The sequence below is a fragment of the Bidens hawaiensis genome, unplaced genomic scaffold (assembly GCF_021521415.1).
Source record: "Bidens hawaiensis isolate Kalapana, Puna unplaced genomic scaffold, B.hawaiensis_p1.1 tig00023874_1, whole genome shotgun sequence".
Taxonomy (NCBI): domain Eukaryota; kingdom Viridiplantae; phylum Streptophyta; class Magnoliopsida; order Asterales; family Asteraceae; genus Bidens; species Bidens hawaiensis.
The window spans coordinates 29,699-41,699 of NW_027493759.1; the positions used below are offsets into that span (position 1 = coordinate 29,699).

General features: G+C 35.7%; 2 pseudogenes across 2 annotated transcripts in view; both read right to left on the minus strand.

Annotated features, from left to right (window-relative positions):
• On the minus strand, positions 1-4,372 carry LOC143568265 (uncharacterized; annotated as a pseudogene). The gene is made up of 4 exons (XR_013141549.1): positions 3,079-4,372; positions 1,714-1,974; positions 1,488-1,643; positions 1-357 (listed from the first exon to the last, which is right to left on the minus strand). The product of XR_013141549.1 is annotated as an uncharacterized LOC143568265 (transcript).
• A 3,615-nt stretch (positions 4,373-7,987) lies between these two features.
• LOC143568289 (cellulose synthase A catalytic subunit 1 [UDP-forming]-like) overlaps positions 7,988-12,001 on the minus strand; it is a 209,075-nt pseudogene continuing 205,061 nt past the window's right edge. The window contains exons 11-15 of the transcript XR_013141556.1: positions 11,157-11,369; positions 10,811-11,072; positions 10,416-10,612; positions 9,127-9,477; positions 7,988-8,736 (exon numbers count right to left, since the gene is read on the minus strand). The product of XR_013141556.1 is annotated as a cellulose synthase A catalytic subunit 1 [UDP-forming]-like (transcript). The remainder of the gene's footprint in view (positions 8,737-9,126; positions 9,478-10,415; positions 10,613-10,810; positions 11,073-11,156; positions 11,370-12,001) is intronic.

A 12,001-nucleotide genomic window follows, 5' to 3' on the forward strand; every position in this document is an offset into this window, starting at 1 on the left:
GCCACATGTACACATATGAATAGTCCCATTGAGCTGCAACATACATGCCACCCAAAGATTAAACAAACCGGTGCCAATATGGTCCTTTCATAAAGAATCTCTCACTTTCTTTATATCTTATACTATCGTCCTTTCAAAAAACAAAAACAAAGACTATATATTGTTACAAAATTCCCCGTCGCGTGGATTATACGAGTACAAAATACAAAACTTTTAGCAAGTGGCGGGTCAACCGTTTTATGGGGCCATCAAGCTTTCGATTGTGTAAGTTAGTGACTTTGCCCAATCTTCTTTCAGCAACAATGTTTGAAGTGTGTGCATTACATCATAATCAGGATCAAGCTTTCTTTGCCAACCCTATATATAAAAATAAACAACCAAGTTACAACACTAAAATATTGTTAATGTGCTAAATATTGTTGCAAAAACTAAATTATTACAAAAAGTAATCCAACTTTTAGATTTGTGATTAAGAAGTTCACACATTTATATACAAATTTAATGTTATGTGTAGGGTCGTTAACAGTCTGCTTCGATTGGTTTTAACGAAAATACTTGGTAGAACTGCTAAACAGTTTCAAGAAATGGCAAACATAACCAACCAAGGTGGGTTACCCTATTTTTAACGGGTTAAGGATTATATAGTGGTTCAACAGTTTGAACTTTGGTCCAAAAGTTATTCAAAATCGTTGGTTTTTTATTGAAATTTTTTTAACGAAAAAAAATAATAATAATAATAGTTACAACAGATTCAAAATTTTCACAGCTGGTTCCAAATTTAAAACCATCAGCTAAACCGTTAAACCACCAAAACGGATAGGCATGTAAATGAACTGAACAAACACGAACATTTAAATGAACCGGATTTTCTTGTTCGTATTCATTTGTTAAGAAAGTGGATGTGTTCAGGTCCGTTTATGTCTGTTCATTAATAGTATAAACGAACGAGTCAAGAACGTAAACAAACGAATATAACTGAACATTGATGAACAAATATAAGCATACATAACCTAGCAAGAACGAATTTAAAGTAAATGTGAATATATAACTCTTTTAGACCTAAATAAATTAATAGAACTAGACTATATTGTAGTGTAGCTAACAACTTAAACATATACACAAACACAAAAACTTAAACAAACGTAAACTAACCAACATAAATGAACACGCGAGACGTGTTCATGCTCGTTCGTTGAACTAAATAAACCACATGTTTGGTTCCTGCCTGTTCGCTTATTAAATAAGCAAGCATTCGTTTACTAAACAAATGAGCATTCACTAAGCGTTCAGTGCATTTACAGGCCCAACAACCAAACCGTATATATCTCAAACCGACATAACCAACCAACTTGCTTCGGTTGGAACATGAATATCAGGGGTTGTCAACAAATTTCCCAAAATATATATCATGCAAACTGATTTGTTTTAACGGTTTTGAACTGTTTTTAAATGCTTTTACCATCTACCCCGTTAAAAACAAGCATTACCTCAAGAACGAGGGTTGTAACCATAACGGTACAAACATTTCCATCCACATTAACTCTATGACGTCTCACTTGCTCTAACACCTGATGCATGCAATCAGCTGGATGTATAATATCTCCTTCAGGACTACCCCAAAAGTCAAAAGACTCAGTAACCTCCTGTTGACCACAAAATATTATAAAACACAACATATTAATTAGAACAGAAATAAACGTAAAATGAGATTACCTTGATAAAGGCCTGAGGATTAGGGCAATTTTGTTGTTTTGAAAGCCTCAACGTGTACTCGGCTGCGGTTTTACCGTCTCTACGGGCAACGGCTTTAAAAAATTCCAATAAGTTGACTCGGTCACTCTTTGACAGCTCAGCAGTCATGCCAACATCAAGGAATATGAGATGTGGTTTTGATTTGAAGATCCCTTTACGCGACGTTTTGCTCCTCACGAGAATGTTTCCTGGATGCATGTCAGCATGAATGAAATTGTCCACCTAAACAAGAAAATATATATCTTAAGCAAATGTAATATTATGTAATTTATGGGCATGTAATAGCAGGATTCAATTCGGTGACTATCCCACCAATTGAATGTAAGCCATTGGGCCTGTAAACAAACTGAGCATTCAGTGAGCTGTTCCGCGGGGATTTCATCTGCGCTCGTTTATTTAATAAATGAACGAACAAGAACAGAACCTTTTGTTCATTGGTAAATAGAAGGAACATGAACGCATGTCTCGTGTGTTCATTTATTCTCATGAACGTTTATTCATTTATGATCGTTTATGTTCATTAGTTTACGTTTGTTTATGTATTCATTTAAAACTTTTTTGGACCATTAGATATTAATCTAAATTTATGAAATTAAAATATCACTTACAACAATATAGTCTAGTTTTATTATCTTTTTAGGCCCATTGGATAGATGTTCACATTACTTTTAATTGGGGTTCCTCGGTTATGTTTGTTCAACTATGTTCATGAACCGTCCGTTTCTACTATTAATATACGAATATACACAAAACATGAGCACACTCATGTTCTTGATAAACAAACACGAGCACACTCATTTTGTTTGCTCGTTTATGTTTGTTCATCTATGTTCGGTTAAGTTTGTTTGCTTGTGTGTGTTTGTGTTCATGAACCATTCGTTTATACTAGTATAAACCAACACAAATGAGCACAAACACACTCGTTTCTAAACAAATGAACACAACCACACTTATTTTCTAATGAACGAACACAAACAAGAAAACCTAGTTCAGTTAAATGTTCGTGTTCAGTCACTTTTTTTTGTTAAAGTTAAACGAACGAACACAAACATGCCCCATTTGTGTCCATTTGTTTGTGTTCGTGAACCATTCATTAACACTATTAACAAACATAAACGAACACAAATACACTCATTGTCTTGATAAATGAACACAGATGAGAAAACCTCATTCAATTAGTTGTTCGTGTTTAACCATTTATTTAGTTAAAGCAAAACAAACACACACAAGCACGCCCCATTCGTGTTCGTCCAGTTCGTTTAAAACCCTATAAGTCAGCATACTCTCATAAACAACAATACTATTTCAAAGTAATAATCATCTTACCAACAACATTTTCAAAAGCGCATGAGTCCCAATATGCGCAAGAGAACTTTTAAGTCTCACATGTCCTTCAAGTTCATCAACATAACGCGATACACTTTCACCATGTTAAAACGTTTCGACCAAAACCGCAGGATGTACAAGCGGATACACAGGTTTAGGAAACGAAACATCACGCCAACTGCGAAAATTATATATAAATCTACTCAAATGGGCCGCTTCACGCGCAAGATCAACTTGTGACATCATAAAAACCGCAAATTGTTGAACACCTTCATCTAATCTCAACCAATTAAGCGTAGGAACGAACTTAGACATCTTTGCAACCACATTAATAATCTCAAAATCCCTTTTAATCGACTCGCCAACCCCCGGATGTCTAACTTTAACCGCCACTTCCAAAGGCTTTTTACTCTTATTATGATGTTTATTCCTTAACGATGCACGATGAATTTGAGCAATGCTTCCGGAAGCTACCGGAACCTCCTCAAAATCATCAAAAACTTCTGATATTTTACGGCCAAAAGCCTTTTCAACCATCTTTTTAGTGTAAGCAAAGCTATGTTCGGGAGCTTTGCTATGAAGTTTAGAAAGCTCGGTGCATAAGTCGGTTGGAAAGAGATCAGGCCGTGTGGCAGCCCATTGACCCCATTTTATAAACGCAGGACCCGCGATTTCTAACGTACGACGTACAAGGTGAAGCCATCGTTGCCTAGATGAGGTCCCAAAATACTCCGCGAATGGAGCCGTTGCCATACTCGGTGAGAACAATATTGCTAAGTAAATAGCTCTGAATAGCAAAATTAAACCCTCGAACAGTGATATTAATGAAGAAACCACAAACGCGTGTCCGTTTTCAGCATGCGTGTATAAATTGTTTCGTGGCTGAAACGAGTTAAAGTTTGATCCCGCATCTGCTAGCACCAGATTCCCACATGTGAATGCAAATATACCGGGAAGAACAATATATGACCGACTTAACGCCAGACTAAACGCTTGAGCGATTCTATTAATGCCAGATATTTGCTTATCGCGATCCATACTCATGTAAAGTTTCCGCCAAGCATTTTGTGCATGATGTGTTATTGGATGAGTAAACTGAGTAGTGTCTATTGGAGAATGTGTTCTTGCCAAAACAGAACTTGGATTTGCATTCAAAGACGGAAGCAAACCCTCTGTTACTATTAAACATCCTGTATTTGAAGTTGTTAAAACCAGATCTGATGATTGATCCATCTTCTGAATGATTGCTTGTTCGAATTACTTGTGCTGTTTTCTTAAGAGTTTTAATCGCCAAGAGCCTGTAATTGCAGTAGGTGAGGTGAACTTCAAAGACATAACGAGATTAATTAAAGCAAAAGAACTAGTGATTCGAGAATCATTGGTCAAATCTATTTGTACAGTTGAATTGACCGACGATTCCAATGTTGACAAGTACTCACAAGTTTTCCCAATATAAGAACGAAAAACGCATACATTCCTCACCAATTCATCAAATCCAGGTTATAACAGTCAACAGTTTTCCCCAAATTATACACGGAAAACGCATATAAACACTCATCACGAATTCATGAAATCTAGGTTAAAAAAGGTTGATGGATTAATGATTTCAATTTCAATAAGCTCTGTAGAGTCCCAATACTTAAAAACTAAGCAATTGCATAACATGATCCCCAAAATAAACGCATATACATCAAATCTCGTTAACAGTTTTATCGATAGATGAACAAGTTCTTAGGCGCATATAAACATTCATCAAATAAAATCTAGGTTAACAGAGCTAGCAGTTGGATGATTTCAATATAATATTATTAAATGGAAACCCTAGAATAGAAAACGTATAACAAACCTTGACATATCTATCTGGAATCGAAATTATTGAAGAAGAAGAAGCTGCTAATAATAATAATAATAATAATAATAATTTCTGTAGGAGCATTTTCTACGGAAACAGATCGACATGAGAAAGCAAGCTATGGCGGCGTTTGGAGGACACGCTCAATGTTAATATAGGGAACAAATCTGGTGGACGGTGATGCGTACGTGTACAAATGTTATGCGTTTATGTACAAGTAACTAATGCCTGTCGTCAATGTCAATGTCAATGCTTGTTACCTCCTCCCATTTACATGGGAAGCCTGGCTTAATTTGGGTTGAATTTTTTTAGTTTAAAAATAAATGTAGGGTTTTGGATATTCCGTAGTTTTTGTTATGCAACTAATGGTTGTACTTGGGGTGCTATTTTACTCCATTCTGATTGAGGAAGAGTAACGGACGCGTAAAACAAAAAGAATATGTTAGATATGGTATGGGTCAAGTGTGTGTAATGTTTCACTTATTTATGATATATAATAAAGAAATAAGTTATTTTATTTTGATAAAGGACCCACACCCAGGTTTCATAGTCTTTGGTCCGCTATCTTGATCATGATTTTCCTACCATCAAAGAAGATAACCTAAAAGGGAAGTAGTTGGGTTCGGGAAAGTGGTAGCAGAATGAAGTATGGGATAGCTGGATTTACGATGTGTAGGTGATTGAAACTGGTGTAATTGTGGCTAGATGGGCATAAAATCATAAATAGTAGAGATACCATGTGTTATATTAATTTTTGTTTTTAAGGTTAAGATTTTTATTTTGGTTACCATTGTCTTTTATTTTAAAATAAATAACTTATTTTTTTTATTTTCTTTCTTCAATAAAATGTACTTTAGCCATTTTACTTTCACTTGCCGGAAAAAGTTAACATTAATTAGTGAAGAATTTATAATGCGTGACAAATTCACTTGTTTATTTGGGTTACAATTTTAGGTATACTTAAAAGATGATTTATGTAATTTATTTATGTTGAATCCATTTCTTTTCATCAAGTTTTATAAAATTTACCTCTTCAAAACAACAAAAGATCTCATAAAATTATATATTACGTCCTTCCACCGTCTTATAAAGGCACCTCCCTTGTACCTTTTAAGATGTTGACTTTGCTTCTTTAAATAAATAAATCAATTGTTTTTATAAAAGCATTTCAATAACTTATGTATTTGGGCACCGGAACTGGAGATAACTTGAAGATGTTTAAGGGCTCCATAAGATTAGATTAGGCCAGCTAGAGGTGACCTTTTGTTATTGGGTCATCCGTACGAAATACCTAGGCATTCTATATTTGTTAGCCGTTTTAAAAAAATAACTTATGCATTGTCAATTATCAACCCGTACTTTTCATAGTGTTTAATATTAAAACTATGTATTTTTAAAAACATCTATATACTATATTGGAGCATGTCATTCCAAACTCACGAAAATCTACAAATTAATCTCACCCTAAATATTCTATTCCAAATGTCAAAGTTACTAGCAGTGTTTAGAGAAGGTGAGAGTAGGCGAACCTTATATCTATCTCTGGGGATAGAGAGGCGGCTACCAGAGACCCCCAGTTCCACACCAAACAGAGCAAACAAACAAAAACTGCACACACACACGCACGCATATATGTGTGTGTGTGTGTGATGAGTTTCATTACAGAATTTTTAAGAATTTTAAAGAACTCTTAACAACTAATTTTTTTTATAAAAAATTTTGTATGATAATATTATTTGAGTGTAGTTTATCACTTTTAATATCTACATCTACGAATGCAATTATGAAAATTAGATTTTGCACATGTCTATGTTTTTTATACATGTAAATTTGTTATATAAATTTTATACATCTGTAAACTTATGATTTATATATGTAATCAAAACTTTATATTAAAAATATGATAAAACTACTCTCAGATAATGTTAATATATAAAAAAGATTTAAAAAAAAGTTTGGTTGTTAAGAGTGGTCAAAGTTCTTAATTTTTTTGGAGTTTTTAAAGAAAACCAACAAGCTACCAATAACCTACAAAAAATAGAAAGAGTAAAGTAAAAACATATGTAACATATACACATAAATAGAGATGGGCAATAGCATGAGCAGTAAGTTCGTAACCTATGCTGTAGTAAGATCTAGACCCCTAAACAAAGCTAAGACCACAAATAACCCTTCTAGAAGTCCTTAACATTAATCACACGTCTCCAGGAACTCCTATCTTGGACCATGTTCTCAGAGAGGTGCAATTCTATCAAATCATGCTTAATCTGCTCATTCCAAACCAGTTTGGGTTTGTCTCTACTCCTCTTCTCCTTTACAGCAAGGGTTTCTACTTTCTACCACCCTAGACTCGTGCCTCTTCTTCACATGCCCAAACAATCTCAACCTCTCTTCCCTTATTTTATATGAAATACTAGTTACCCCTAATCTTTCCCTAAAAACCTATAATTTGATCCAACCTAGTGCCCCCACACATCCATCTCAACATCCTCATCTCTGCCATCTCCAGCTTGCACGCCTATGTTTTTTTGATGGTCCAACAATTTGTTCCGTATCACATTGCAGGTCTAATGGCAACCATATAAAATTTCCCTCTTAGTTTAGCTGGGAATCTCTTGTCACACAATACCCCTGTAGCTATTCTCCGTCTGCACAAGCCTACCTTCACACGATGGGCTACATCTCTATCTCTCTCCATCGCTTTGTACAAAAAGATCCTCGATACTTGAAATTAGTTGTATGTGAAACTATTTTGCAACCTATGCAAGAAAATAAAAATAAAAAGAGCCAAAGTTTAAATGCAATATTTTTTAACGCTAAATTTTACATTCTACAAAGATTGAATACATGAGCAACTTTCTATTATTAAGCAAATCTGAATCCTACAAAAATCCTAGGGTATCATACGGAGGACCTGTCAAGATTGTTTTTGGTTGAGATTTGCTTAATAATAGAAATGCAACATTTGCTTAATAAATGCAACTTTCTATTTTTATACTTCAGGCAACAAAATCGGTCCAACATGCACCAAGCAAATTTACAAAGACACAAATACCATCAGAAAATAATAGAACTCAACAATAAACTTGTTTTGACTTGTACATTACACATTCAAAACCATCTTTCACTACCAAAATATCACAAGGAAAACAAAAAACAAATAAATACAAAAAACAAGAGTCTTTTTATCACTTGTTTCAATTCTTATACATATATACCTAACAATCGATCCCGCACTGTCCTCGTATGGTGTCAAGCTTATCATCCGTTGTAAACGGATCAATCCTGACCCACAGCAACGAGAAAATTGAAGCGAGCAAAATCGACCACACAATAACAATAGTGGGAGTGCGGTTTTGTCGTCCCAACAAACCTTTCAAAAAAGGGTACAAATGAACAATAACCCATATCGCAAAAAACAGTTTCCCGAACAACGGGCCCCATGATTGGTACCCGCTGTTGATAGCCGACGAGACGCCAGAAACGATTCCGACCAAGTTGACAATAAGCACGGTGGTCGGTGGGATGAGGAGAGCCGTCCATTTGAATATGTAGAGTTCTGCAAAGTCACCTTCATCATCGCTTGCTTTCGATGTGACGGTGAAATTGGTGTCGATTCCGGCAAGGACTTTGAGGAGGCCTTGGAAGACTGCGAAGAGATGGGCGGAGGTGCCACCGATGACCCAAAACTGCTCGTTTCTCCACCAGTCCTCAATGCTTACGCCGCTCCACCGGAGCTCTAGGATTCCGGTGGCGGCGATTGAGATGAAGAGAAGGATAAACCATATGCTTGCGAAGTTGCTGATCTGTAAGAAAGAAGTAATCGAGATGATGTCAGGTTGACCGAATATTCAGTTTTTACAAAAACCTAAAACCAAACCATCGTTTTTCGTTGGGGTTCAGATTTTTCGGTTTCATGCACACAGCAGACAATTACAAAATAACATAATTTTTTTATACTGTGAAAATAAACAGGCCAAATGGGTCAACCTGAACAGGAATCGTTTAGCTAAACATGTCCACAGTTCGACCCAAAACGGACCCGAGCCCATTTACACTAAACTAAAGCCCGCAAATTTCATGTTAGGTTCATGTCAGAAATTCACACCCAACTCAAAATGAACATTCCAAAGTCAAAACTAGCTGTTCCTGCAGCCAGTTTAAAGCAGAAATGAAAATAAGCAATTAAAGAGTACCTCGGGAATGATGAACTTGTTGGTGAGGAGACAAACAGCTGGAAGTACACAATAAGCAATTAACGGAATTGAGGTGAGTGGATACACAATGGTATTGATGTAGGCGAGGCGCTCCAAGAGTTTCAATTTACCATTATAACCATACCAAATGGGGCAATGTCTACTGAATAAGATCTCAATTGAACCTAAAGCCCACCTAAGAACCTGGTTCAAACGGTCAGAAAGATTAATTGGAGCAGACCCTTTGAATGCTGGTCGTGGAGGCACGCAGTATATTGAGATCCATCCTCTTGTGTGCATCTTAAATCCCGTTAAGATATCTTCTGTCACAGATCCGTAAATCCATCCAATCTGTGAATAATATTAAGATGCATGAAAGAATATCACTGGAAGGGTAAAATGATCAGTTGGTCATTTTGGTAAATGATAACTAAGAGAAAAGGGTTTTTTTTTTTCTTTTTTGTCTTTTAAGATATTTGCATTGCTGCTACCAAAGAACCAGTTACCATTGATCACATATTAAGGTGTCGGTTTCCTATACAACCCAAAACGAAATAATCTGGTTTTGTGTTGTCATTTTTAATGTGTTTAGTAAACAAGTCGTGTTTGGATTGATCTTTTGGCCCATTTAATAAAACGGGTTGTGTTCAGGTTGACATGTTTGACCCGCAAACCAATTAGTAAATGGGTCGACCATACCGGTCAAACTAAAAAGGTCGACCTGTCAGCCCGTTTAACTAAATGGACTGACCCATCAGTGCGCTTAACTAAAGAAGCAACCTGCCAACGCACTTAACTAAACAGAATGACCTGTCAGCGTGCTATCAGCCCGTTTAACTAAATTGACTGACCCATCAGTGCGCTTAACTAAAGAAGCAACCTGCCAACACGCTTAACTAAACAGAATGACCTGTCAGCGTGTTTAGGTAAACAGAGCGACCCGTAAGCACATCTAACTAAACAGGTCGACCTATTAACACATTTAATAAAACAGGTTGTGTTCAGGTTGACGTGTTTAATCCGTTTGATAAACAGGTTGATCTGTTTACAACCCTCCAACCTGTTTTGATCCTAGCAACCCCTTTACTCATTTAAAGAAATGGGTAAAACAGGCCGTGTTCGGGTTACACGACTTTAAGCGTGTCTGGGTAACTGGGTTAAGGTTGACGTATTTGACACAAACAAATAGATGGGTCGTTTCGAGTTCAACAATTTAACCCACTAACCCGACACAATTGTCATCCCTACATACATGCATTAAGAGTGCTAACTAGCTTTAGCTAAATTACCTCTTTACCCCATTCAGTTTTGTCTTCATAACCACAACTAATAACATGGATAGCCTCTTTCAAAAGGGTAGCAGAATTTGTGGTGGGTGGAATACCTCCCATCTCCATAAAAGTAGCAGAAATGAATACCGAAGATTGACCGAATCGTTTTTCTAAGCTCCTTTGTGACATGAGTAATGACTTTTCCTCATCATATCCTGCAAAACAAAAATCCAGTCAGCACCACATGAATTCAACAAACAATACAAAGAACCCATTTTACCAACCATCAGAGATCTAACAACCATAATAAACAGATTTGATTTTTTTAAAAACTGCTAGAGTTGGTAATTTCATCACATTTATTTATAAGTTTCATGCACACCCAGCACTACAGCCAATGGAAAAGAGCAAACCTTCAACACCCTCATCCATGTCTTCTGTATTGAAAATAGGAACAGTTGATTCGGTTCTTTTAACCGCTCTCTTTTTATCATTATACTTGTTGCTGTTTCTCCCTTTCTTCCGTGAGCCACAACACGACTTAACAATAATATTTGGTTCTAAATCAGCCTCGGTCAACACCGGATCATAACCATAAAGAGCTTGTCTGTTGAAACAACAACCCGTCCCCACATAAACAGGCCCTTGAATGCCATCTAACCCTTTCAAGTTAATCTAAAAAGCACGAATTTTCAAAGAAATGAATAACGAGAATTAGATAACTAAATAAAAAAAAGGAATGCCAAGAAGAAAGCGTACATCAAAGAAAACAATGTTGCGGTTAGCATATCGATCGTGCAAATCAATGCCATCGAATCTTTGTGGGAATTGAACATAGCAGGTCTTTTTTCCATATGCAGGGTCCATCATGAAACACATGGCTTCTTTTAGAGCTTTGCTGTTGTTGAAGTAATGATCACAATCAACATTTAATAGATATGCACCATTTGTCAACACCGCGGAAACTCGTATCTGTTAATGATAAGAAGCATTGATAAACTAACTAAAAAACCAATATGTATAAGGGGCATGTTCATTATCGAACTAATTTTTTGTATGCAGTCATAAGAATAACATAAGCACTTGTATGTAGTGCTTTAAATATAGAGTGCAAGAGAGAAGGTTAATGCATACATTAATAAGTACCAGTTTTGAGTTCTAAACGTTATCTACTTAAAATGGGTTTTGTATATTTGTGTGTGTGTGTATACACACATGTGTGTGTAGAGAGAGATTCATTACAAAAAACTAAAAGATTGCGAGAACAAAATGAACCCCCCTAAATCGCTTAATTTTTTATGTCAAGGGTTAATATTTTTAAAAACTGTTCTTACGTGCATGTCTGTGTTATGTACATAAAAGACCATTAAACTAATTTGTTCTAAAAATATTTTTTCATGTTAAAATGTTTACCAACACATGTGTAGGTTTTGTCTAGGAAATATACCTACACATGATTACACACATGTAGGAGTTCTATAAATAAATGAGTTTTATTTATACATCTGTTTAGAATGTTGGATGAATACACATTGCCTTTCTATCATTTTCTTGTATTTTAAACTATTTTAAAATTGACAAAATAATTGATTTATTTGATCTTT